A 23,804-nucleotide genomic window follows, 5' to 3' on the forward strand; every position below is an offset into this window, starting at 1 on the left:
ATTCCATCTCAAGCTGGCCAGCCCCCATCTGGAACAGACTTCCATTTGTAACTAAAATTTCTATTATAAAAAGATTCAATTTTAAACTTACTCCTTGCAGAGGACCTAAGATGCCATCCCTGGTGTAGTAGCAAACATCTGCCCAGTGGAATGATGTTCTTACGGCATTACCCTCTCTTTGTCCTCACTCTTTCTCTGAGACAATCTCTGTTCTTTCAGGATCTCCTAGAACTTACTTACTGTTAGACCTTTGCCACTAAGGAATTCAGCTCTCTATTCATGCTTAGCAGTGTTGACTCCAATGCCTATGAGCAGCTTTGATCAGTCTTGCTTTTTGGTTCATTAATTCCATTGGCGATGACCTCTGTCCCCAGAAGGGGGTTCCTCAAACTCCTCACCTATGCCAAATGCCAAGAGAATTTAGAGGAGCCAGACCTCTTCATTTAGTTCCCTGAACCCCAAACCTGTCACTAACCTCATCATTTAACTCTCTGACCACCAGGAACCCTAATGTCATTTCAGTTCCCTGAACCTAATCAATCTCATCACTACCTGTCGTTTTTATGGACTTAAGCATTAGAATAACAAGATTCCAGTAGCTAAAGCGAGGCTAGAAAGCTTCCACTGATGTGAGGCTGTTGGATTTTTTTAAATGGTAGATGGCAGGTTACAATTAGTACTGAGGAGAGGGACAAGCCTGAAGGCCTGGATAACCAGGATGTCCTAGTGGAAGAAATGCATTAGGACTGGTGGGAGAAGGAATGAAATAAAGAGAAGGGACTGAATGGGACTGGGGGGAGGGGGAAGGTTTCTCAGAGGCTTTAGGACCTTAGGCCCAAGGTTCAGGACATTACATGACTGCTATTCACAGAGGATTGCAGGCTAGAAAAGGTCAGCACCTAGGACTCAGTTTCATGAAGTCCCATTAACCCCTAGGAAAGAGACAGCATAGCTGGTCATTGGTCAGTGGATACTTCCTTTTCCATCTATCCCATGAATCCAAATCTTTTCCTCTTTTATCCATCCCCTCTTTCTGGGCTGGGCTCCACCATGCATGTTCTTTAATGTGCTGGACCTCTTCTTCTACTGAGAGAATCCCTGTGTTCTCTGTTTGCATCTCAAGATGCCTCCTAGTAACATTTGAATCAGAGAATCACACACAGATTTCGCATTTCTTTAATTTTTTTTTGCCTCAGGATTACATGGTTTCTTCCACAACCTGAGAAATGTGGTTCAGTGCATAAAAGAGTTGTATTTCACTTAGATTGCTTGCTTTCATGTTAAGACTGGGGTTGAGGGAGCGAAGGGGAAACACAGGGATCACAAAGGTTAACAAAAATGAATGTTGAATTCTCTCCATGTACTTGGGAAAATACTCATTTCAAGATTAAAAAAAATAAAAATTTAAATATACTATATGAAATCTTTCCAATGTAAACTCTTTTTTCCTCTTACTCTCATTTGCCTCCCTCCCCTTTTATCTCAATCTTTTTCCTCTTTCTGTCTTCCTTCCCTCCCCTAAATTTGTCTTGTTCCATGCTGCCTTCTCCTTTTCTCTCTATTCTGCTCACCCTCTCTCCCATCCCCTCTCAGAATCAGCACTCAGTAGGTCATTTCCAGTCTTTTACTGGGGCTACTGATGTATCTTGTTCAATTCCAATTGTAGTTCTCACTTATACGAATTTGTTTTTTGTTTCTTCTGAAATTTTCCCTTTTATCTATGGGTTTCTAAATTTAGCACTAACATTCTGATGTTTTCCCACAATGGATTTTGTTAGACAGTATTGGGGATTTTTTTTTTCCTATTTTATTATTTTACTCCTCATGTCCTATCATTCCAGGGATGGCGTACCAATTATTTCTTGCATTATTCTGTTTAGGCTCTTTTATATATAATAATCTTTATTGACAGAACCCATGCCACGGTAATTTTCAAAACATTGTCCTCGTACCCACTTCTGTTCCTGATTTTCCTCCTCCTCCTCCATCGCTCCCCGGATGGCAAGCAGTCCCATATATGTTTAATAGGTTACAGATCTTAGATACAGTATATGTGTGCAGAACCGAACAGTTCTCTTGTTGCCTAGGGAGAATTGGATTTAGAAAGTATAACAACCCGGAAGAAGAATGTACCAAGCAGTTTACATTCCTAGTGTTCTTTCTTTGCGTAGCTGTTTCTGCCCATGTTGATCAATTGAAACTAATAGATCTTCTCTTTATCGAAGAACCACTTTCATCAGAATACATCCTCATACAGTATCATGTTGAAGTATATAATGATCTCTGCCTCTGCCTATTTCACTCAGCATCAGTTCATGTAAGTCCGCCATGGCATGGGTTATGTCAATAAACATTATAAAATTCTCTTTGGATATAAGCTCAGAAGTAAAACTGTCGATCATATGTATAGTTGGATAATTTTTTGAGTATAGTTCAAAATTACTCAGAATGATTGATGCATCCACAATTTGGCTCAACAATGGATCATACTGTCCCAGTTTTGCCACATCCCCTCCAACATTCATCATTATCTTTTTGTCACCCAGCTGGAATCTGAGGTGTGTGTAGTGTACTCTCAGAGTTGTTTAATTTGCCTGTCTCTGATCAAAAGTGATTTGGAGCATTTTTCATATGACTAGAAATAGTTTCATTTCTTCATCTGAAATTGTCTATTCATGTCCTTTGACCATTTAACAACTGGGGAATGGCTTGATTTCTTTTGAGTCAATTCTCTAATATTTTTGGTGGTCCTTTATCAGAACCTTTTTTGTTTTCCTGTTTGTTTCCCTAATCTTGCCATTGTTTTGTTTGTAAAAAACTTTCAATTTGATATAATCAAAATTTTCATTTTTAGTCAAAGTGATCTTAGTTCTTCTTTGGTCTTAAAATTCCCTTTCTCTTCCACAGGTGGAGGTAAATTATCCTATGCTCTTCCAATTAATTTATAATTCATTCTTTTATCCCAGATCCTTTAACCCATTTTTGACCTTATTTTGGTGTACAGTGTTAAATGTGGTTTTAATGCCCAGTTTCTGCCATACTAATTTCAAATTTTCCCAGCAATTTTGCAAATAAACTTCTTTCCCCAAAACTGGGGTCTTTGGGTTTTCAAACACTAGATAATTAAAATAATTGGGTGTTTTGTCCTTTGAACCTAACCTATTCCATTGATCAACTGTCTTTTCTTAGCCAATACCGATGGTTTTAGTAACTGCTGCTTTTAAAATTTTTAGATCTTTTAAAATAGGCAACCTTCATTTGTTTATTTTTTTCCTTAATTCCCTTGAAATTCTTGACCTTTTGTTTTTCCATATAAACTTTGTTATTTTTTCTAGGTCATCAAAATAGTTTTTGGGAAGTCTGATTGGTATAGTGCTAAATAAATAGATTAGTTTAGGTAGTATTGTCATCTTTATTATATTTGCTCCCTTTTCAAGGCATTTAATATTTTTTCAGTTGGTTAGACAGACAATTTGTGTAAAGTTTTTGTAGTTTCTTATAAAGTTTCTGATTTCCCCTTGACAGATAGATTTCTAAAATTTTTATAAATCAGTAGTTTCTTTAAATGGAATTTCTCCGTAACTCTGACTGTTGGTTTTTTGATATATAAGAATCTGATGACTTATGGGTTTATTTTATAAGTACAACTTTTAAGTTTTGAATTATTTCCCATAACAGTAGAATCTCTTTCTGTTTCCATCATATTATCAGCAAAAGAGTGATAATTTGGTTTCCTCGCCTCTCTTATTCCTTTTAATCTCTTTCTCTTCTTATTAAATAGATTTCAATACAATATTAAATAGAGGGGTGATGTAGAACCTTGTTTCGCTCCTGATTTATTGGAATGGTTTGATTTGTCCCCATTACATTGTCTTACTGCTGGTTTTAAATAGATCTCCCGATTATTTTAAGGAAAAGCCCTTTATTCCCTATACCCAATGTTTTTTAATAGGAATGAATGTTATTTTTTCAAATGCTTTTTCTGCATCTATTGAGATGATCATAAGTTTTGTTAATTTGTTATTAATATGGCCAATTATATGATAGTTTTCCCTAATATTAAAAACCTTCATTCCTGAAAATCCTACTTGATCGTTGTATTATCCTGGGGATGTTTTCTGTAGCTTTTGATAATGTCTTATTTAATTTTAGTATCAATATTCATTAGGGGATTGGTCTATAATTTTCTTTCTCTGTTTTCAACCTAGCTGGTTTAAGTATCAGTACCATGTCTGCGTCATAAAAGGAATTTGGTAGGACTCCTTCATTCCCTATTTTTTCAAATAGTTTACAAAGCATTGGGACTAATAGTTCTTTGAATGTTTGGTAGAATTTATACCAATTATAATTGGAGAGAAATAAATGGAGAATAAATGGAGAGAATTTAATGTAAATCCATCTGATCCTGGGGAATTTTTTTTTAGGGATTTGATTAATAGCTTCTTCTATTTATTTTCGACATAATATTTAAACTATTTCCTCTGATAATCTGGGAAGCCTATATTTTTGAGGTAGTCATTATTTCCTTGGTTATCAAATTTATCAATGTTGGTCAAAGTAACCCCTTATTATTTCTTTAATTTCCTTTTGGTGGAAGGTTCTCCTTTCTTTAAGACTACTAATTTGATTTTCCTCTCTTTTTCTAAATCAGATTTAAATAGTTTATCAATTTTATTTTTTCATAAACAACTCTTCTTTTTATTTATTATTCAAAGTTTTTACTTTCAATATTAATTTCTCCCAATTTTTAGAATTTCAAGTTTTAATTGATTGGGAGTTTTAATTTGGTGTTTTCTAGCTTTTAAGTTGCAAGCCCAATTCATTGACCTCTTTTCTGTTTTGTTCATGCCCCAAGGATATCAAATTTCTCCTTATTACCACATTGGCTGCATCCCAAAATTTTTGTAGATGTCTCCCATTGTCATTATCTTGAGGAAATTATTGTGTCTATAATTTGCTGTTTTCCCCAATCATTCTTTAAGATGAGAATTTAGTTTTCAATTACTTTTGACTATTTATACCTAACTTTTTGTTGAATGTATTTTTTTGCATTGTGATCTGAAAAAAACATTCACTATTTTGCCTTCCTATTTAATTTTTAGTCTTTATGTCCCAATAACGGTCAATTTTTGTGTAGATTCCATGAAGGGAAAGAAAGTATACCCTTCACCATTGGGTTTTTCTCCAAGGGTTCTATCTCCCAATTTTTTAAATTCTTTTTTACCCTTTGTTTTGATTTGTTTATCTAAATCTGAGTGCAAAGATTAGATCTCCCCACTTTATAGTTTTGCTGTCTATTTCTTCTCGAACTCTTAACTTCTCCTTTTGGAAGTTAGATGCTTATCATTTGCATACATGTTTAATACTGATATTGCTTCATTGTCCATAGTACCTTTTAGCAATAAAGTTTCCTTCCTTCTCTTTTAATTAGATCAAATTTTGCTTTTGCTTGATCTGAGATCAGGATGGCTACCCCTGCTTTTTTGACTTCACCTGAAATATTGTAGATTCTGGTCCAGCCTTTTATCTTTATTCTGTATGTATCTCCCTGTTTTAAATGTGTTTCTTGTAAACAACATATTGTAGGGTTCTGACTTTTGATCCAGCCTGCTATCCACCTCCTCTTTATGGGGGAGTTCATTCCATTCACATTTACGGTTAAAATTGTAATTTTTTCCCATCCTAATAAGTTACTTTCCCCTTTTTTCCCTCCTTCCCCCTTTTATTAAACTTATTTCCCTTGGGTCCCCGCTCTCCCTCTTTTATCCCTCCCCTCTTCCTTTTCCCTTTTTTCTTTCCCTTCCTTTCCTTTTCCTTTTCCCTTTTCCTCTCCCACTTTTTAATGAGGGGAAGACCTTCAAAGTAATTATTTCCCTTTGAGCCAACCTGATGGGAAGATTTGCACAATGTTCCTCCCCTGTTAGTTCCCTCTATAGAGGTTTTCCTTTGCCTCATCATGGCATGTGTTTCTCTCTTTTTATCTCCTTTTCCTTTTCGACATTATCCCCTTTCCATTTCTCTTCCCTTTTTCTATATCAGTAAAACGTTTATACATGATTTTTGTCTCCACAACAAAATATAGTTCTCAAGAGTTCCTTTGACCTTTTTTCTACTTTTCTTGAGTTCTGGGGTTGGGAACAAATTTTTTTAAGTCTGGTTTTTCTTTTTAGAAACAGATGGAATTCCTCTGTTTCATTAAATGTTCATCTTCTTTCATGGGAAAAATTTCGCTTACCGGGGATTCTTCCACCCATTCCCAAAACCCAGGCCCTTCAATCCTTTAAAGTTGGCGGAAGATCTTTGTGACCCTTATTTGGCACCTTGGTATTTAACGTTTTTTCCTGGCTGCTTGTAGAATTTTTTCTTTAGTAGAAAATTCGAAGTTTCCCTTATTCTTTAATCTTTATTTTTAGGGTCTTTTTTCGAAGGTGTTCATGGATTCTTTCAACGCTATTTTACATTCCATTTCATTTTCGGAGTTTTTAATGATTTCCTGTAAAATAGTATCTAGGCTGTTTTTTTCATCATAATTTTCCAGTGGTCCAATGATCCTTATGTTATCTCTCCTAGATGTATTTTCCAGGTCTCTTGTTTTTCCAAGTAAATATTTGACATTTTTTTCTAATCTTTCATTTTTTTGGCTTTGCTTGACTGATTCTTCCTGTTTCAATGAATCCTTTCATTTTTCAGTTCTGATTTTTAGTGAGTTATTTTCTTATTACTTTTTTACTTCTTTTTGAATTGTCCAATTGAATTTTCAAATAGGTCATTTTTGCTCTTGATTTTTCCATTTCACTAATTTTTTTTTATTTTTCCTTTCCCAATTGACAAATTCTGTTTCCCATTTGGGGTTTTTTTTATCAATTCCCATTTCAGGGTTGTTTTCCCACTTTATCAAAAAATTTTTTAGTGAGTTATGTGTCTTTCTGTACCTCTTGAACTTCTCTTTTCCTTTCCCCATTTTCTTGTAGTTCCTTTTTAACTTTTAATACTGTCTTCTATAGGTCTTTTTGTTTGGGACCAACAATTGTCTGGAACTGTTTGCTTTAGTCTCTTCAGGGTTGGTTTCTCTTTCTGAATAAAATCACACCCTGATTTTCTTTCTCATTTTTGTTAAACCAGGAGGGTCCACCTTCAGGGTCAGGAGGAAGCTTCTTCTGCAGGACCGGTTGTTGGGTGGAGGTCCTGCTGCTGGGTGAAAACACGCAGGTAAGTGTTGGGAAACGTTTCCCCATCCAGAGGAACTCGGTTGTGGACAAAGCTGGGGAAAGTGTCCTCGGAAACCCTGCTGTGAGAGTTGTGCCCTGGGGGCTAGATGCTGAGCAGTGAGAGTCTCACTATCTCAAGCCACATCCTGCCCTGGGGCTGGGTTATAAGTTGAGCACTGAAGGGGTTTTGGGCCTGGAGTGTTTCTGCCCAGGAATCCGGCCTATTGGGGAAGTTCATTCCCCAGGCCAAGCCCCCACTGTGCAGATTAGGGCTGCCCAGGCTGTGCCTCCCTGCTGTGCCCTCCTGCTGTGCTGTTTAACTGCCCCTCAAAGCCCCCGAACCAGCATGTGGCAGGCTGCATTTCAGTCTCCTGAGTCACTTCCAGGTTTGAGTCATTACAGCCAGATCTTGTTAGGTTCTGGTGTTTTTTGGGAACCCTTTTTGGCTTTTTTCTCTGCCGTTTCTTTTTGTAATCAAGGCAGAGCAGTTGGCTTTAAGTAGGTCATTCTATCTTCCCACCACGAGATCAGCCCCGCCCTCCTCTGCTCGGATGCTAGTCTCCACTGCCTGGCTTTCTGTTCCTGGCCCCTCAGGACAAAATTTTCCTGGGGGATCTTCCAGATTGACTTCATGGTAATTCATACTTCGTCTTCGTTTTAAGCAATGAAGGCTATTTCTGACTGTTTGTTGGTTATGGGGAATAGGAGGAGCTTAAAAGTTGGTTTGAGAATGAGAGGGTTAAAGTCTCATTGCCTTCTCCGCCATCCTCTTTTTTTTTTGGTCAAAATGTTGGCAGTCCATTTCTTAATTGTCTATTCCTAATCTTTCTCCAGATCTGTCTTTTAAAGTTATGTTTCACAATGTTCAATTTGTTTTTCAAATTTACAATTCTTTTTAATTTCTTAGTTGTTCATTGATGACTTCTTTGTTAAGTCCAACATTCTAAAGGACTCAGCATCAGCCAAGTCAAGATACATAAAAGTCCGGTCTTTAGGGGGAGAAGTGAAAGAAGCAGGCAAACTGCCCGGGTCTCCCAAAGATGTATCCTCGATTGTCCGGTCCAAAGGCCCCTTTCTCCTTCTGGTGCTGCTGCAAGGTAAGTCTCTGGCCTCTGTTTCCTTCAAATCTTGGATTGATTGATTATCTTAACCAAAATTCACCCGCATCTGTGAAAGAGCTTTTCAAATATATCTAATAGTCATTGCCTCATATAATAATTGCCCTTAACTGCTCAGTTGGGAATTCAAGCAATTTTTTTGTTTCAGCCCTTTCAATTTTATTGCCAATCTTCTTTTTCAAAGACTTTTCATCTTGAGACCCTTTCCTCATTTTGCAAGTTGGTTTTCTTTTCTTTCGTTTTTTAATGGTTTCCGTTTTTCTTGGAAGCATTTTTTGGTTCCTTTTTTCTCAATTTCTTTTTTTTTAAATTCTTTTTGGGTTCTACAATTTTCTTTTTTTGGCCATTACATGATCTTGGGGTAAACTTTTTAAGTTTTTGTCCTCTGAAGATGAATTCTTTCTTCCCTGTTCTAATAATCTACTGGGGGTTCTTCCTTTGGGTGTGTTTTTTAAAACAGGAATAATTATTGAGCTCTTTTAATTGGGGGGAGTTCCTGCTTCCATTCCAAATTTGCCCTCAAAACAAGGCAAGAGCCCCCTCGCCTAAGTACCAGCAGCCGCGGGGTCCTGGGTCCACTGCCTCTGCACTCACCGGGTTGGATCCGGCCCACCCCAGTAAAACGGACCTGGCTGCCATCCTAGTCAGCCCAGCTTCCTCGGGCCTCCAGGACTCAGACCTCAACTTGACAAAGGTCTGGGAATGAAAATCCCTTTGATTCCTGTGAGGCTCTGTCCACTCCCAGGTTAGCCAAGGGGCCGCACTTGTTTCTGTGCATTTAGCTGGGAGGTGTCCCCTGGAAGATTCATCCCAGTCCTCCCTTTTTCCCCCTTTGGGTTGTGTGTAAGAACCCCTGTGAGACCCCCAGTCTGATTGGAAGTTAAATTCTAAGTTACAATTTTTCCATTTGAAATTGGGAAACTCAAACACCTTCCAGACCCCCAGGCTAAAATTTGTAAAACACCAAAAGGAACGTTGTTATCCCTGCTTTTCCTTAGGCTGTTGGGAAAGTGCTTGAACTGTTGTAGGAGAAGGTTTTGAGGGGGAGCCAAGGCTGGTTGGAATTTTCTGGTCTTGTTCCAGGGACCACGCCTTTGGCAGTACAGCTGGGTACTTCTTGGGCTGGAGGACCTTACCTGGGGCCATGGTCTTGGGCAACTTTGGGGTTTCTTGCACTCATTTGTCAGGACAGGAAGTTTGGGGGTCTTCGGGCAACCTATTTTAAGGGACAATATGAATGGTGTCTTGGGCGGGAGGACCTTCTCCCTGAGGCTCAATCGAAAAGAAGGTTGAGAGAGAACTCCGAGGACCTTGGCATCGATGGGAGGGCCAGGGATTCTTTGGACGTACTTTAGGAAGACTGACCCTTTGATGGTCGGACTGGACTGGCTTTTGGGCTGGGCCGCTCCCTGGAGCCAATTAGGTGTTGGAAACAACTTTGGGAGACATCTTCGACTTAGTTGGCACCATTGGGGATACTTTCATGTTCTTCCGAGGCACTGAATATTTTCATGGGCTAACTTCAATGGCTTTTGGGTGGAGGACCAGGGCCCATGAAGGAAGGTTCATTGAGAACTCTTGGGTTTCTAGGTCAGATGGCGGGCCAGGGACATTTTGCTGCCCTTTGCAAGGGCACGACTACTTTGATGGAGCCGGCGCTCTTTGGGCTGCAAAGCTTCTGCCTGGGGCCATAGAGGGAGGATTGGGCCAGTTCGAAAGGAGGTTTGCATCTGGCCCTAAAATGGCTTTTGATTTCCCTTTAAGGGCCCATCAGTTGCTTGCCCGGGGACAGGCCGGGCTGGCTTTTTTGGATCACTCTTGGGGAAAACTGGGAAGGAATGGTTCCATTGTGATTGGGGGAATGGCCAAGGGCATACAAAAGGAGCCTCAAGCCAAACTCCTCCCCACTGAGGTTGGGGCCACAATTCCTTTCCATCCAAATTTTGGCCTCCCACAGAATGTTCCTCCTGGACCTCAGGGGTTCCCACCCATTTTTCTTCTCTGATAAGGGTCCTCGATGGGGGTCTTCGAAATAGAGTGCTTTTGGCCTTCTGGAAGAGGGGCTCTTCAGCTCCTCCTGGACCAAGTCTGTGAATGAAGAAAGGGGAAGCAATGGGAAGGAATCAGGAAAGGGCTTTTGTGCGGGAAGATAGCACAACAAAGGGATTATGATCTACCAAGAGTGAACTGCTTTTGGAGGAAAACGGCCCTTTCGCTTTCTTTTTCATTTGGGCCCCCCTTCCTTTTCATTTCTTGGAAATTTCACAAAGAGACCAATTTCCTTACTTCAATATTTGTGGTAACCCAATTTTGGAGGGTCATCCCCTTAGACGACTCCTCCAGGACATCTTGGTTTCGGCCTGCCTTTGTTCCCCAGGCTTTATAGAGCTCGGCCCATGGTAGATAACAACAATTTTTCTGTCCATCTTTTCCCCTTTCTCACTCTTCTTCGGGTTTTCATTCCTCCATTCATTTAATTCCCCTTAAATGCGTTCTTTTTTTAAATGTGATAATTTTTTCCTTCATTTAATTGTGTATTCCCAAACCAAAAAATTTTTCTGCCGGCATTCTGATTTTCACAAATGTTTTTCATCTTCCACCTAAATTTTATCTTTCCAAAGTTATAAACTTCAATATTTAACTTTAAAAATTTTTGTCTTTGACTGTGCATTGTGGAAAAAATATATTTGTTTCTGGTTCCCAAGATGGGAATTTGATATTTTTTTGTAAAACTTTTTGATTCAGTTTTTCCCTTCTTTCTCTCTGGTTCAAGTCCAGCAGCATTTGCTTTTTTATACCTTTCAGGTTAAGGGGGTCAATGCAGTTTTCCATAAGAATTTTTCCCAACATTTTTCAAATTAATTTTATTCCAACAGGGGGTCTTTTTTTCAAACACTAGTTGCTGCACTTTGATTGTTTTGTCCTATGAACCTAACCTATTCTGATCAACTAGTCTATTTCTTAGCCAGTACCAAATGGTTTGGATGGCCTTTTTAAAGATAGTTTCGATCGGTCATAGGCCCCTTCCTTGATTTTTTCTTGCTCCCTTGAATTTTTGATCATTTTTTCTTCCAGAGTTTTTTAATTATTCTAGGTCTGTAAAATGTTTCTTGGAAAGTTTGATTGGTATAGCCATAAAAAGAATTTAGGTAGTACTTTCATTTTTATTATATTAGCTTGACCTATCAAAGAATGCCTGATATTTTTCCGTTTTAGATCCAACTTTTTTGTCAGATTCCCTGATTCCCACACTTTATTTTCTGGAAAGTGTTTTTGGTTTTCTCATATTTCTATTTTCCTTTGGGAAAGATTCCTAAATATTTTATCCTTTTTGACAAGTTTAAAGATTTCTTTTTTCTCTTGCCTTTGACTTTGTTAATGATGAATAAAAAACTGATGAATTATGTCAATTTAGATGTTCCCTAAGTTTTAAAATTTATGGATTATTTCGTAGCTTTCTAGAGATTCTCTGGGTTCTCTTAGTAGATCAAAACTCTGCAAAAGTGATAATTTGGTTTTCATTGCCTGCTCTAATTCCTTCAATCTTTTTCATCTCTTGTCAAAGTTTATTTCTAATACAAATTGAATAGTAATGGGCATGTACCAAACTTGTTTACCCCTGATCTAATGGGAATGGTTCAGTTTTCCCAATCATATGATGGTTACTGATGGTTTTAATAGATGCTATCGGTATTTTAAGGAAAATCCACTTTCCTATACTCTCTAGTGTTTTTTAATAGGAATGTGGTCGTTTCTTACAGAATAGTGTTCCATGCCTTCATCTACCATAATTTATTAAGGCATTAATAATTGATGGGCATCCCTCATGTCCCAGTTTCTTTGGATTTTTTTCAAATGCTTTTTTTTAAAAGATACCAATGGTTTTGTTTATTTGGTTATTGATGTCAATTTTGGACCCGATTTTTAAAATGCGGGTGGGGATTCAGGAAAATTTAACCTTTTTCTCGTGGGTGAAGAAGGACAGAGGAAGGGACTGGGTAAAGGAAGGTAACCAATTCCCTGCCTCAAAAAAGCCAGCCAACCAAAGCCCAGCGGGCCCAGGCAAACCCAGCCAGCCCTCTCCTAAATTTTTTTCCCCTGTTCTGCCTACCCAAAATCCTCTTTCCTCTCCACTCCTTCACAGAGGGGGTGGGCCCTTTTTTTTAAAATATATTTAATAAATTAGTCAATTACTATTTCCTAGTGCTTGGGTAGTGATAACTAAGTCAGCCCAACAAAAATGCTAAAATTTTTCTTTTTATTTAAACCTTTTCTTATAAAATTAATGATGGGTAATTTTGTAGACCCTGGCAAAACCCTTCTGGTCCACTTTCCCCCTTTCCCCCCTCCCCACCCTAGATGAAGGTAACCAATCATTTAAAATTTTAAAATATTTAAATAAATTTATACATATATAAACATTTATTTTATGCATAAAAAAAACAGACAAAAAGGGTAAATTCTGAAAGGGTAAAAAATTCTGGCAAAAGCCCAGAAGTAGAAAGTATTTATTGTCTTTTTAGTTGTTAAAATTTTTAGTTTTCTTTGTTTTAACAAAATAACCCAAAGTTATTCCCTTTGTTAAGGCCAGCTTCCAAATTATTTATCTTTGGTTCTTGAATCAAGGGATCTTCGGTTCTATTTCAGCTCTTTAAAGTTTTTGGTTTTCTAAATATGCTGTAGTCATTTCTTTACGAAAAAATTTCCATCTTTTTTAAATACAAATTATTCAGCCATTCTATTGTGGGATCCATTCAATTAAGTTTCTAGAAAAAAGGGGACCTTACCTTTTGTACATACAGGTCCTTTCCCTTTTTAAAAGATCTCTTTTTATAAACCCAGTGTAACATGTAGTCAAAAATACCTTTTATCATTTTTACATAGTTTTTACTTCAAATATTATCATTCCAATTTTAAATTATCCGTAGTTTTGATCCTAAATTTCTTTCTTTTCCTGCACCTACCAATTAATTTTGGTAACTCTAAGAGTTCTTTAATTCCCTTTTTTGATCAAAAGTGTTTGGGCATTTATTTGGTGAAATAGTTTCCATTTTTCTTCATCTGAAAATTTCTGTTATGTCCCCTGCCTTTACAATTAAAGGTTTCTTAGAATCAATTCTTTATTTTGAGGTTTTATTTCCTAATTATCAAATTTTTGGCTAAATTCAGAACTCCTAATTATTGCTTTTTTCTCATTCTTTATTTCTCCTTTCATTTTAAAACTCAATTTTTTTTTTTTCTAATCAATTTTACCAAAGGTTTTTCATTTTTTATTTTTTCTAAAAAACTCTTCTTTTATTTTTTAAGCAATAGTTTTGATATATTTTAATATCCTTTTATTTTTAGAAATAAGTTTTTTATTTTTTAATTTGCTTCTTTTGGGAAAAACTACTTCTTATTTTTTGGAATCCTAAGCATTGATTTCCTTTATTACCTTTTTTCATCCTTTTTATGTGTTTGACTATTGTTATTCTTTTTAAATATGTCTTTATTTTATTTCCCCCATTCATTTTTTAAATAATTTGTTTTAATATTCTTTTTTCCCTTTTTTGGTCCTTTTCAGCTTTTTTTGATAGAATTGAAAAAATGCATTCCTTTTCTGCTTTGTAAGGACTTTTTCCAAAAAATTTGTTTTTGTTTTCCATGAATCAATAAAAAATTGTCCTTCCCTTTCAACTCTCAAAAGATTTCAACCTCCTTTTCAAATATTCTTTTTCTTATTTAGGGTTTCATTGTTTAATAAATTGATTTCCTTTTAACTTTTTGCCCAAATTCCTTGCAATCAAAACCTTTTAAATTTTCCAGCTTCCCCTTTTGCGAATTTTTTGATTTGCTTCATTATAATTCCCTTTGAAAGATAAAGGTTTCCTTTCTTTTTAATTTTGACTTTGCTTGATCTAGTCAAATGGCACCCCACGAACTTCCCCAAACTTTCTGTGCCTTCCTTTTACTCTTTTCCCCTTTTAAATACCTTTAAACATATTTAATTCTGGAACCCAGGCTGGTTTATTCCCTTTATAACTTCACCCTTCAATTTAATTAAAATCCAATTCTGATTTTCCACTTATTATAGGTGTTTTGGATTTTTTTAAAAAGCATCATTTATGAAAGGGCCCTGAAACCTCAAAAATCTTTAGGAAAATGCCGAATCCCGAAGGAGAAATTTAAAGGAGAAAATTCAAGGGCTTTGTTTTCAGGAAAGGACCACCCCCATTAGAAAACATCCTACGTTTCCCCATTGAAAAAAATCAAGCCTAAAATTTCAAATTCTATTTACCCCTTAAAAACAGCCCCCATTGGGCGGGTTTTCATTTTTAACCCAAAATTTTTTTAAAAATTCCATTTCTTTTTCGGGCTAAAGGCCACCCTGGCTTCTCTCCAATGGAATTTTCTTTTTGTACCCTCTCTTTTTCCTCCCCTGTTTCCGGAACAATTCCGTTTCTTTAAATTTTTATTTTTTTTTTGGGACCCTTCCCATAAGAAATTGTTTCATTCATGCAAGGCCTTTTTTTCCTATAAAGCAGTTTAGCAATCGCTTTTGGCAAAAAAATTTTCCATTATGAAATCTTTAAAGGGGTTCCCAAAATTATATTTAAAAATTTTAGGAAACTTTTTTTTCCCAAACCCCAAACCTCCACTAACTCCTTTTCTCCCCCCCTCTAATGTCTTCAGTTCCCTGAATCTAATCTCATCCTTCCCCTCTTGTATGGATTTAAGGTTAGAATGGCCCAAAGATTTCCTTATAAAGTGTTTTTCAAAACCCTTTGACTTTGGTTTTTAAAATTTAGATCAGATTTTACAATTAATATGAGGGGAGGGACAACAACCTCAGGCCTCATCCAGGCAGTAAAAATCATTAGTGGGGGAAAAGGAATAAATAAGAGTGGTTTGGGTGATCTTCTTCCATCTATCCCATGAACCCAAAATCTTTTCCTCTTTCATCCATCCCCTTTTTCTGGGCTAGGGCTCCACACCATGCTGGGCTGCTCCCTTTATATGCTGGGACCTCTCCTTGCATTTCTGATAGAATCCATGCTTTGTTTGCATTTTGAGATGCCTCCTAGCAACATTTGAACCAGAGAATCACATACAGATTTCTAATTTTTTATTTTTTTATTTTTTTTTTTTTTTGCTTCAGGATTACATGTTTTCTTCCACAACCTGAGAAATGTGGTTCAGTGCATAAAAGACTTGTATTTCACTTAGATTGCTTGCTTTCATGGGAAGAGTGGGGTTGAGTGAGCGAAGGGGAAACACGGGGATCACAAAGTTTGACAAAAATGAATGTTGAATTCTCTCCATGTAATTTGAAAAATACACATTTCAAGATGTAAAAAAATACAATTTTAAATATATTGTAAGAAATCTTTGCAGTGTAAACTCTTTTTTCCTTCTTACTCTCATTTGCCTCCCTCCCCTTTTATCTCATTCTTTTTCCTCTTTCTGTCTTCCTTCCCTCCCCTAAATTGGTCTTGCACCATGTTGCCCTGTCCTATTTTCTCTATTGTGCTCACCCTCTCTCTGCCCTCCTCTTTCAGAATCAGCACTCAGTAGGTCATTTCCAGTCTATTACTGGGGCTACTGATGTGTCTCATTCAATTCCTATTGTAGTTTTCACTTATATGAATTTTTTTTGTTTGTTTCTTCTGAAATTTTCCCTTTGATCTTCGGGTTTCAAAATTTAGCACTAACATTCTGATGTTTTCCACAATGGATTTCATTGAGATGGTATTGGGGGATTTTTTTTCCTATTTTGACATTTTACCCTCATGTCCTATCATTCCAGGACAGTATTCACCAATTATTTCTTGCATTATTGTGTTCAGGATCTTTTTTTGGTCAAAATGTTTAGGTAGTCCAGTTCTTCAATTTTCTATTCCTAATCTGTTCTCCAGTTCTGCCTTTTAAGTTATGTTTCACAATGTTCAGTTTGTTTTCAATATTTACAATCTCTATTGTAATTTCTTAGTTGTTCACTTCTATGACTTCCTGTTAAGTCCAGACTAGCTCTCTGGCGTTCTCAGGATCAGCCAGAGTCAGGATTAAGTAAAAGTCCTTGGTCTTTAGGAGGAGAAGTGAAAGAAGCAGGCAAACTGCCACAGGCTCACGCAAAGATGTAACCTCGATTGTCCGAGTCCAAAGGCATCAACTTCTCTCCTTCTGGTCCTGCTGCAAGGTGAATCTTTGGCCTCTGTTTCTCTGCCTCTAATCCTTGGATATGATTATCTTAACACCAAACATTCACCCAGCATCAACCCAGGCTGGGCCATCAAAGTAGTCAGTGCTCCTTGCAAGAGGGCAGCCAAAGTGTCCCCGGCCCTGCCATCTGACTCTGAGACATCCTCGAGAGTTCTCTCTGAACCTTCCTTCAACTGGGCCCAAGGAGAAGGTCCTCCACTCCAAGAAGTCATGCAAGTTAGTGCCATCAAAATATTGTGTGCTCCTTGGAAGAAGAACATGAAAGTATCCCCAGTCATGCCAAATGACTCCAATACATCCCCCAAAGATGTCTGTGAACCATCCTCTAATTGGCTCCAAAGAGAAGATCCTTTCCCCCAAGAAGCCATCCAAGTCTGTGCCATTAAAATAGTCAGTGCTCCTAGGAAGACCATCAGAGTATCCCTGGCCCTGACAAATGACTCTAAGACATCCCCCAAAGTTGATTCTGAACATTCTAATTGGCCCCAGTGCAAAGATCCTCCTCCCTAAGAAGCCAGCCTAGTCTAGACCATCAAAGGAGTCAGTGTTCCATGGAAAAGGACGCCCAAAGAATCCCTGGCACTGCCATCTGACTCTAAGATATCCTCAAAAATTCTCTCTGAACCTTCTTTCAATTGGACTCAGGGCAAAGGTCCTCCACCCCAAGAAGCCATCCAAGTTAGTCCCATGAAAATAATCGTTGCTTCTTGGAAGACCACTAAAGTATCCCTAGTCCTGCCATCTGAGTCCAACATATCCCCCAAGCTGTTTCCAAACACCACTTTAATTCGCCCCAGGGAGAAGATGCTCTACCCCAAGAATACATACAGGTAGTGCCATGAAAGTAGTCAGTGCTCCTCAATAGAACACCAAAATATCCCCAGTTCTGCCAACTGAGTCCAAGACATCCAGCACAGTTGTTTCCCAACACTTCTCTAATTTGCCCCGGGGAGAAGATCCTCTACCCCAAGAATGCATCCAAGTTAATGCCATGAAAGTACTAAGAGCTCCTTGGAACAGGAGGGCCACCAAAGTATCCATGGCCCTCTCCATTGACACCAAGACATCGTCAAGAGCTCTCTCTAAACCTTCTTTGAACTGGGCTCAGGGAGAAAGTCCTCCACCCCAATAAAGCATGCAAGTTAGGGCCATCAAAGTAGTCAGTGCTCCTCAGAAGAACACCACAAAAATATCCCCAGTCCTGACATGTTAGTCCAAGAAATCCCCTAAAGTTGTTTTCCAACACTCTAATTGGCCCCAGGTAGAAGGTCCTCTAAGCCAAGAAGCTACCCCATGCTGTACTGCCAAAGCCAGTAGTCCTTGGAAGAAGACCAGAAAATTCCAACCAGCCTTGGCTCCCCACTCAAAACCTTCTCCTACAAGATTCCCCAAGCACTTCTCCCAACAGCCTAAGGCAAAGGTTGGGGATAACAAGGTTCATTTTGATCCTTTTTTAAAAAATTTCTGCTCTGGAGGGGTCTAGGAAGGTGTTCGAGTTCTCCCAATTTCCCCCACAAATGGAACAAATTTGTAACTTAAGAGAGAATTTAGACATACAAATCAGACTTGGGATCTCACAGGGGGTCCTTCACACACAACCCAAAGGATTGTGAAAAAAGCCATTGGACTGGGAATGAATCTCTCTAAAATGGCAACACCTCCAGCCTAAATCCACAGAAACAAGTGGGGCCCTTCGGCTAAGCTGGGAGTGGCCGGAGCCTCACAGGAACCACAAAGACTTTCATCTCCCAGACTCTCTTGTCAAGTAGAGATCTGAGTCCTGGAGGCCTGAGTGAAGCTGGGTTGACTAGGTTGGCAACCAGGTCCAGCTGTGTCACTTGTAGGTAGCACTGAGGATTGGCCCTGGCCAGGATCCAACCCTGGGTGGTTGCAGAGGCAGTGGATCCGGGACCCTGCTGGCTGCTGGTACTTGTAGGCAAGGGGAGCTCTTGCCTTGGAGTTCTTGGTCAGAGTCTTTGGGTTTCCTGGTCAGAGGGCAACTCTGAATGGAAGCTTGAGGAACTCCCCCCGACATCAATTAAAAGAGCTCAATAATCAATCCTCATTTTAAAAAACACACCTGCAAGGAAGAACCCCACCATTGAAATAGATTATCAGAACAGGGAAGACAAGAGTTCATCTTCAGAGGAGGACACTTAAGGAAAAAAAGCTTTTATCCTGAAGAGTCATGTACAATGGCTGCAAAACCAAAGAAAATGTATAGAACTCAAAAAAGAATTTAAAATCAAAAGAAATTGAGAAAATGTAACCAAAAAAACTGCTTCCAAGAACAATGAAAACCGTATAAAAAAACAAAAAACAAACAAACAAAAAAAAAAAACGTAAACCAACTTGCAAAGGAGGAAAGGAGTCTCAAGATGAAAATAAGTCCTTGAAAAATTAAGAGTGGCAATGGGAAGCTGTAAAGGGATGAAATGCTGAAAAAATTGTACTTGAATGAGACGACCGAGCATTTAAGGGTAATTATTCTATATGAGACAATGACTATAAGCATAGGAGCCTCAGAAGCCAATCTCCTCACTGAGGATGGGGCCACAATGTCCTTTCGTTCCGATTTTGGCCTCGCAGGAATGCTCTCCTTCTGGACCTCGAGGTCCCCCACCTGCACATTATTCCTCTATGACAAGGGTGCGGTATGTTGAGGGGGACCTCGAAATAGCAGTGCTTTTGCATCCTGGAAAAGGTTCTTCCACTGCTCCTAGACTGAGTCTGTGAATGAAGAAGGGACCATATGAGCAATGGGGAAGGAATCAGGAAAGAGACTGTGGGTGGGAAAGATAGCAGCAACACAGGGATTATGATCTACCAAGAGTGATACCTGGCCTTTAGAGGACAACTGGACCCTTGTCAACATCTTCTTGCATGTGTTCTCCTTCTTTGCATTCCTGGAGGAATGCACAAGAGACAATTTCCTTACTTCCAATATTTGTGGTAACCCAATTATTTGGATGGAATCATCCCCTTAGACTGAAAGCTCCTCCAGGACAGAGCTTGGTTTGGGCCTGTCTGTGTATCCCCCCAGGCTTGCTATGGAGCTTGGCCCATGGTAGATAATTAATAAATGTTTATTGACTTTGTCCTTCACTGATTCTTCCCCCTTTGTCACTCATCTAAACTCTGCACTGTGGTTTCTCATATTCTCTCATTCAGTGGAGTTTTCCTAATTGAAATGCAAAGTTACTCTTCTAACTTGCATAGTCCAAAAATGAATGAATTATTTTGCTTTTTATTTAATTGATGATATTTTACCAAACTTTGATTAAAAAACATATTTTTACATTTGTTTTTAAGATTTTAGCTTTCTAGGTTCTTCCCCCGATTTCCACCCACAATTAAGAAACCATATTTAAAATGATGCAAAACATTTCCATAAAAGTTGTAAATAAAAACAGAAATCTCCCACCTTAATGAAAAATAAAAACCTCAAGAAAAATTAAGTTAAAAGTTGAGAGATAAAGAGGGAAATAAGACAATGCTTTGATTTGTATTCCAATGCAATCATTCCTTTTCTTTGAATGCATAGGATTTTTTATTTAAGTCGTTCAGAATTTTTGTTAATAAGTCTGCTACTGAGATTAACAAAATCATTTCCAACTAGTCACTCTTGAACATTGCTGTTATTTTAGATAAAGCATATTTCACTCTGTTCATGGAGGACTTTACCGGTTGTTTTTTCCTCTGAGAACATTCTGCTCATCATTTCCTACAGAACAATGATATCCCATCAGAGAAACTTGCTTCAAAAATTGTTTTTATATTTACTATTACTAATTGTATTTCCCCCCATATATTCTCTCGGTTTTTAGTCTGTCTCTCCTCAACAGTCTTTCACTATTGATCACTGACTTCCCAAAAATGAGATATTCTTTTATGATTCCCATTTCACTTATTCCATTCCCCTCTTATTTTCCTGCAGGCTGAGATAGAGTTCAATATCCCTGTTCAGTTTTTATGGTATCTCCTATTTAAACCAATATTGATGGAAATAAGATTCATTCAACCAAGTTCTTTTCTCCCTGTTCCCCTCAACTGAAAATCCTTTTTCTTCCCTTTTTTCTTATGACAGATTTGCATCATTCTACTTCTCTTTTTCCCTTTTCCCTATAACTCCCTATTTCACAATTTTCCATCATTAAAACAAAAAAAGATATTATCCTTTTATATTCCACTCACACCCCTTATCTTCTGACTATATATGTTCTTTTTAACTATCAGGAGATTGATAATGTCATAAACAGTTTAAAGAATCATTCTCCTAGTTCACAATGTAAACAGATAAAAACAAACCTCTCTCAGCTGTATTAAAGCTACCTCAGTTTCTCTCTTGAGTTCTGTACCCTAATTCCCACATTTTGAACCAGATGCCAACTGAACTGAAACTTCAATGGTCCAAAACAGAATCTGTTCTTAGTCCCATACCTCTACCCTCTTCTGAAATTCCCTTTTCTGTCACCCAGGTTTGCGGGCTCAGTCATCCACAACTCTTCCCTTTGCTTAGATCAAATATCATCCATGGCATCTTTTTCATTCCTTACTTCCTCCACAGATTTTCTTTTCTTCACTCCCTAACAATCATTTCACCCTGTCCACCTCTCTCCTATACTCTTCTGATAGCCTTATTGTTTCTCTAGGATTATGCCTTCTGACATTAAATATAGATTAGAATCTTTATTTAATCTATATTTCTCTGGCATATTTTAGTTTGTATACTTTTGGTTCTCCCTCTTAGAATGAATTTTCAGGGGTATCTTCTTCATTAATATAGTAACTGACATAAGAACAAGGATTATTACTTGTTGATTGATTCTCACCGTGGGTAGATACCCGATTTCTCTTCCCCATGGCGTCATCCAAGTATTTCCTAAGGGAAAAGGTCAACAAATTAATACTAAGGTTTGGTTCCAATAACTACCCCATCTTCCCAGCTATAGGAGTAGCAAGCAGCCCAAGAAAGCCTTAATAGTTCATTGGGGACAGCCCAGCTATTGCCTTTTTGATCCTTTATTTTGTTTTTACAGTAGACCAGCCTCAACACAATTGATAAAATCGTTTTTTATCCATTTGATCCAATTTGATCCATTTCTAATGGTCCCTTTCTCTGTTTGCTCCTTTCTTCATCCCTTCTTTGTTCTTTTCTCATCATTAAAAGTAATCTAAAGGTAGCAACTGACAATTTGCTTTGTATGTCAATAAAAGAAAAAAGAGAATGGAACCTTGTAGGCAAAGTGTCAGTATAAAGAAAGAGCTATCAAATTCATTAGTTTGGTGTGAGGGGTGCTTTGTGTCAGACTGCTCACAACACAGAATTTCTGAGAATAATTCCAATTTTTTTTGATTTCACAACATCTTATGGACTTGTCAGGCTCACAGTCCATGGGTTCGCATCTCTGCTTCTGTTTTCCTTGAAGAAGGGCAAAGTACTAACTATACTGTGGGCCAGACGGGTCAGAAATAGAGGCTTGAAAGTCCTAACTTATACTTCTACCCTGGACACACCTTTCTTAATCCTTTCAGTGACTTGAAGCTCTCAATATGTTCTCTAGGAAGAAATGACACATTGGCTACCCAAGTACAAAACAAAGGGATTTTCCACACCTACATTGGATATCTACAGTTACAATGAACAACCTTGTCCACCCCCACCTCCCCTTCAATTAAAAAAAAAAAAAACAACAAAAATGGAACATATACAGTGTGAGAGTTCAAAGAATTTTTTTTTATGAATGTAAAATATTGTTTGGAGAAAGGGGGAATAGGCTCCAGGAGTTGTCAGAAGGTAAATTGTTAGAAAGCCCTTAAGAACTTTGCTGCTGCTGGGCCCAATCTCCTCTAACGCTAAGGGGATCCAAAAGTCTCTAATGGTTCAGTTTGATGTCCCAATGGATGGAATTGTTTGAATGGTATAAGCAATGAGGACCTGGAGGCAGTCTCAGGGTCACATCAGGGGGAGAGAAAATGAGAGGAAACACCTCTCTTCTGTCCTTTGCAGTGTATTCAACAGCCTTTCCCAATATACAAACTTATTTGATCCTTTTATCCACTCTGTGAGGAAATGGAGGCAAACAGGGGAAATGGTTTCCCTCGGGGACTCTCAACTCTCTCTGAGAATGAATTTGAAACTCAAGTCATCCTGACTCCCAGGTCTATGTTTTGCTTATACTCAAGAACAGAGGAGCCACATCAGGAAAACAACAAAATGTCATTTTCTTTGTAGGTGAATCTCAGATAATTTTTATTATCTGTTAAGAGTCTACAGAAGAGGCTTCTCTCTTATTCGCTTGTATTGAGGACATTGAGGACAGAGGAACAAGCAGCTTGTCCATTGCCTATTGCTGACACAAGGGAAGGTCTCTCCCATTGATCTCTAGAACATCTCATAAAATTACACACCTTCCCCCAAAATGCAAACTTCCTAATTCCTTCTCGTATACATATTCAACTTTCCCCATCCCCTTAAGAGTTTCTTACCTGTAAGAGATTCAGGAAGAGGAGAAAAACAAGGCAACCCCTTATCTGATGAAATACCAGGTTGTGAAATGAACACACGCAGACACACACACACACACAAACGTTCACACACAATCTCACACACAGTCTGTCTCTCCCTCTCTGTCTGACCCTCTCTCTCCCAATGACCCTCTCATTACCCTTTCTGTCTCTATCTCAAACTCCTTCACTCTCTCGTGTCTATTTCTATTTTTCTCCATCTTTTTCCTATTTCTATCTATCTCTATAAAAGTAGTCTATCTCTAAATTCTCTATCTTTCTCTAAATCTATCTCTAACTTCTCTATATCTCTATCTCTGTCTTTTGTATAAATAACTATCTTTATATCTATATCTATTCTATATCTATCCTTATCTTCTCTATTATCTCTATCCACAATATCTTCTCTATCTCTATCTTATCTATCTCTATGTCTGTCTTCTATATCTCTATCTCTATCTTCTATGTCTGTATCAATCTCTATCTTCTCTATGTCTGACTCTCTCTATAGTTATCTCCATCTATGCTCTATAACTATATCTTTATCTTCTATAGTTATCTCTATCTTTTCTATAGCTATCTCTATCTTCTGTATGTCTATCTTTATGTTCTCTATATAAATTCTCTATCCCTATATCTCTATATCTATACTCCTTTCCCTTCCCCCCTCCCTCTTTTACTAGCCCTCTCTTATCCCTTTCTTTCACAATCCCCTCCCCTCAAACCACCCCCTTTGCCTATCCTATTCCCTTGTCCCTATCCTTCCATGCTA

General features: G+C 38.0%; 1 long non-coding RNA gene across 1 annotated transcript; it reads right to left on the bottom strand.

Annotated features, from left to right (window-relative positions):
• Positions 1 to 15,812: 15,812 nt before the first annotated feature.
• Positions 15,813 to 23,269, bottom strand: LOC116419447. The gene is made up of 3 exons (XR_004229760.1): positions 23,015 to 23,269; positions 21,358 to 21,407; positions 15,813 to 19,255 (listed from the first exon to the last, which is right to left on the bottom strand). It is a non-coding gene; the product is annotated as an uncharacterized LOC116419447 (long non-coding RNA).
• Between the last annotated feature and the right edge of the window lie 535 nt (positions 23,270 to 23,804).

The sequence above is a fragment of the Sarcophilus harrisii genome, chromosome 5 (assembly GCF_902635505.1).
Source record: "Sarcophilus harrisii chromosome 5, mSarHar1.11, whole genome shotgun sequence".
Lineage (NCBI taxonomy): Eukaryota > Metazoa > Chordata > Mammalia > Dasyuromorphia > Dasyuridae > Sarcophilus > Sarcophilus harrisii.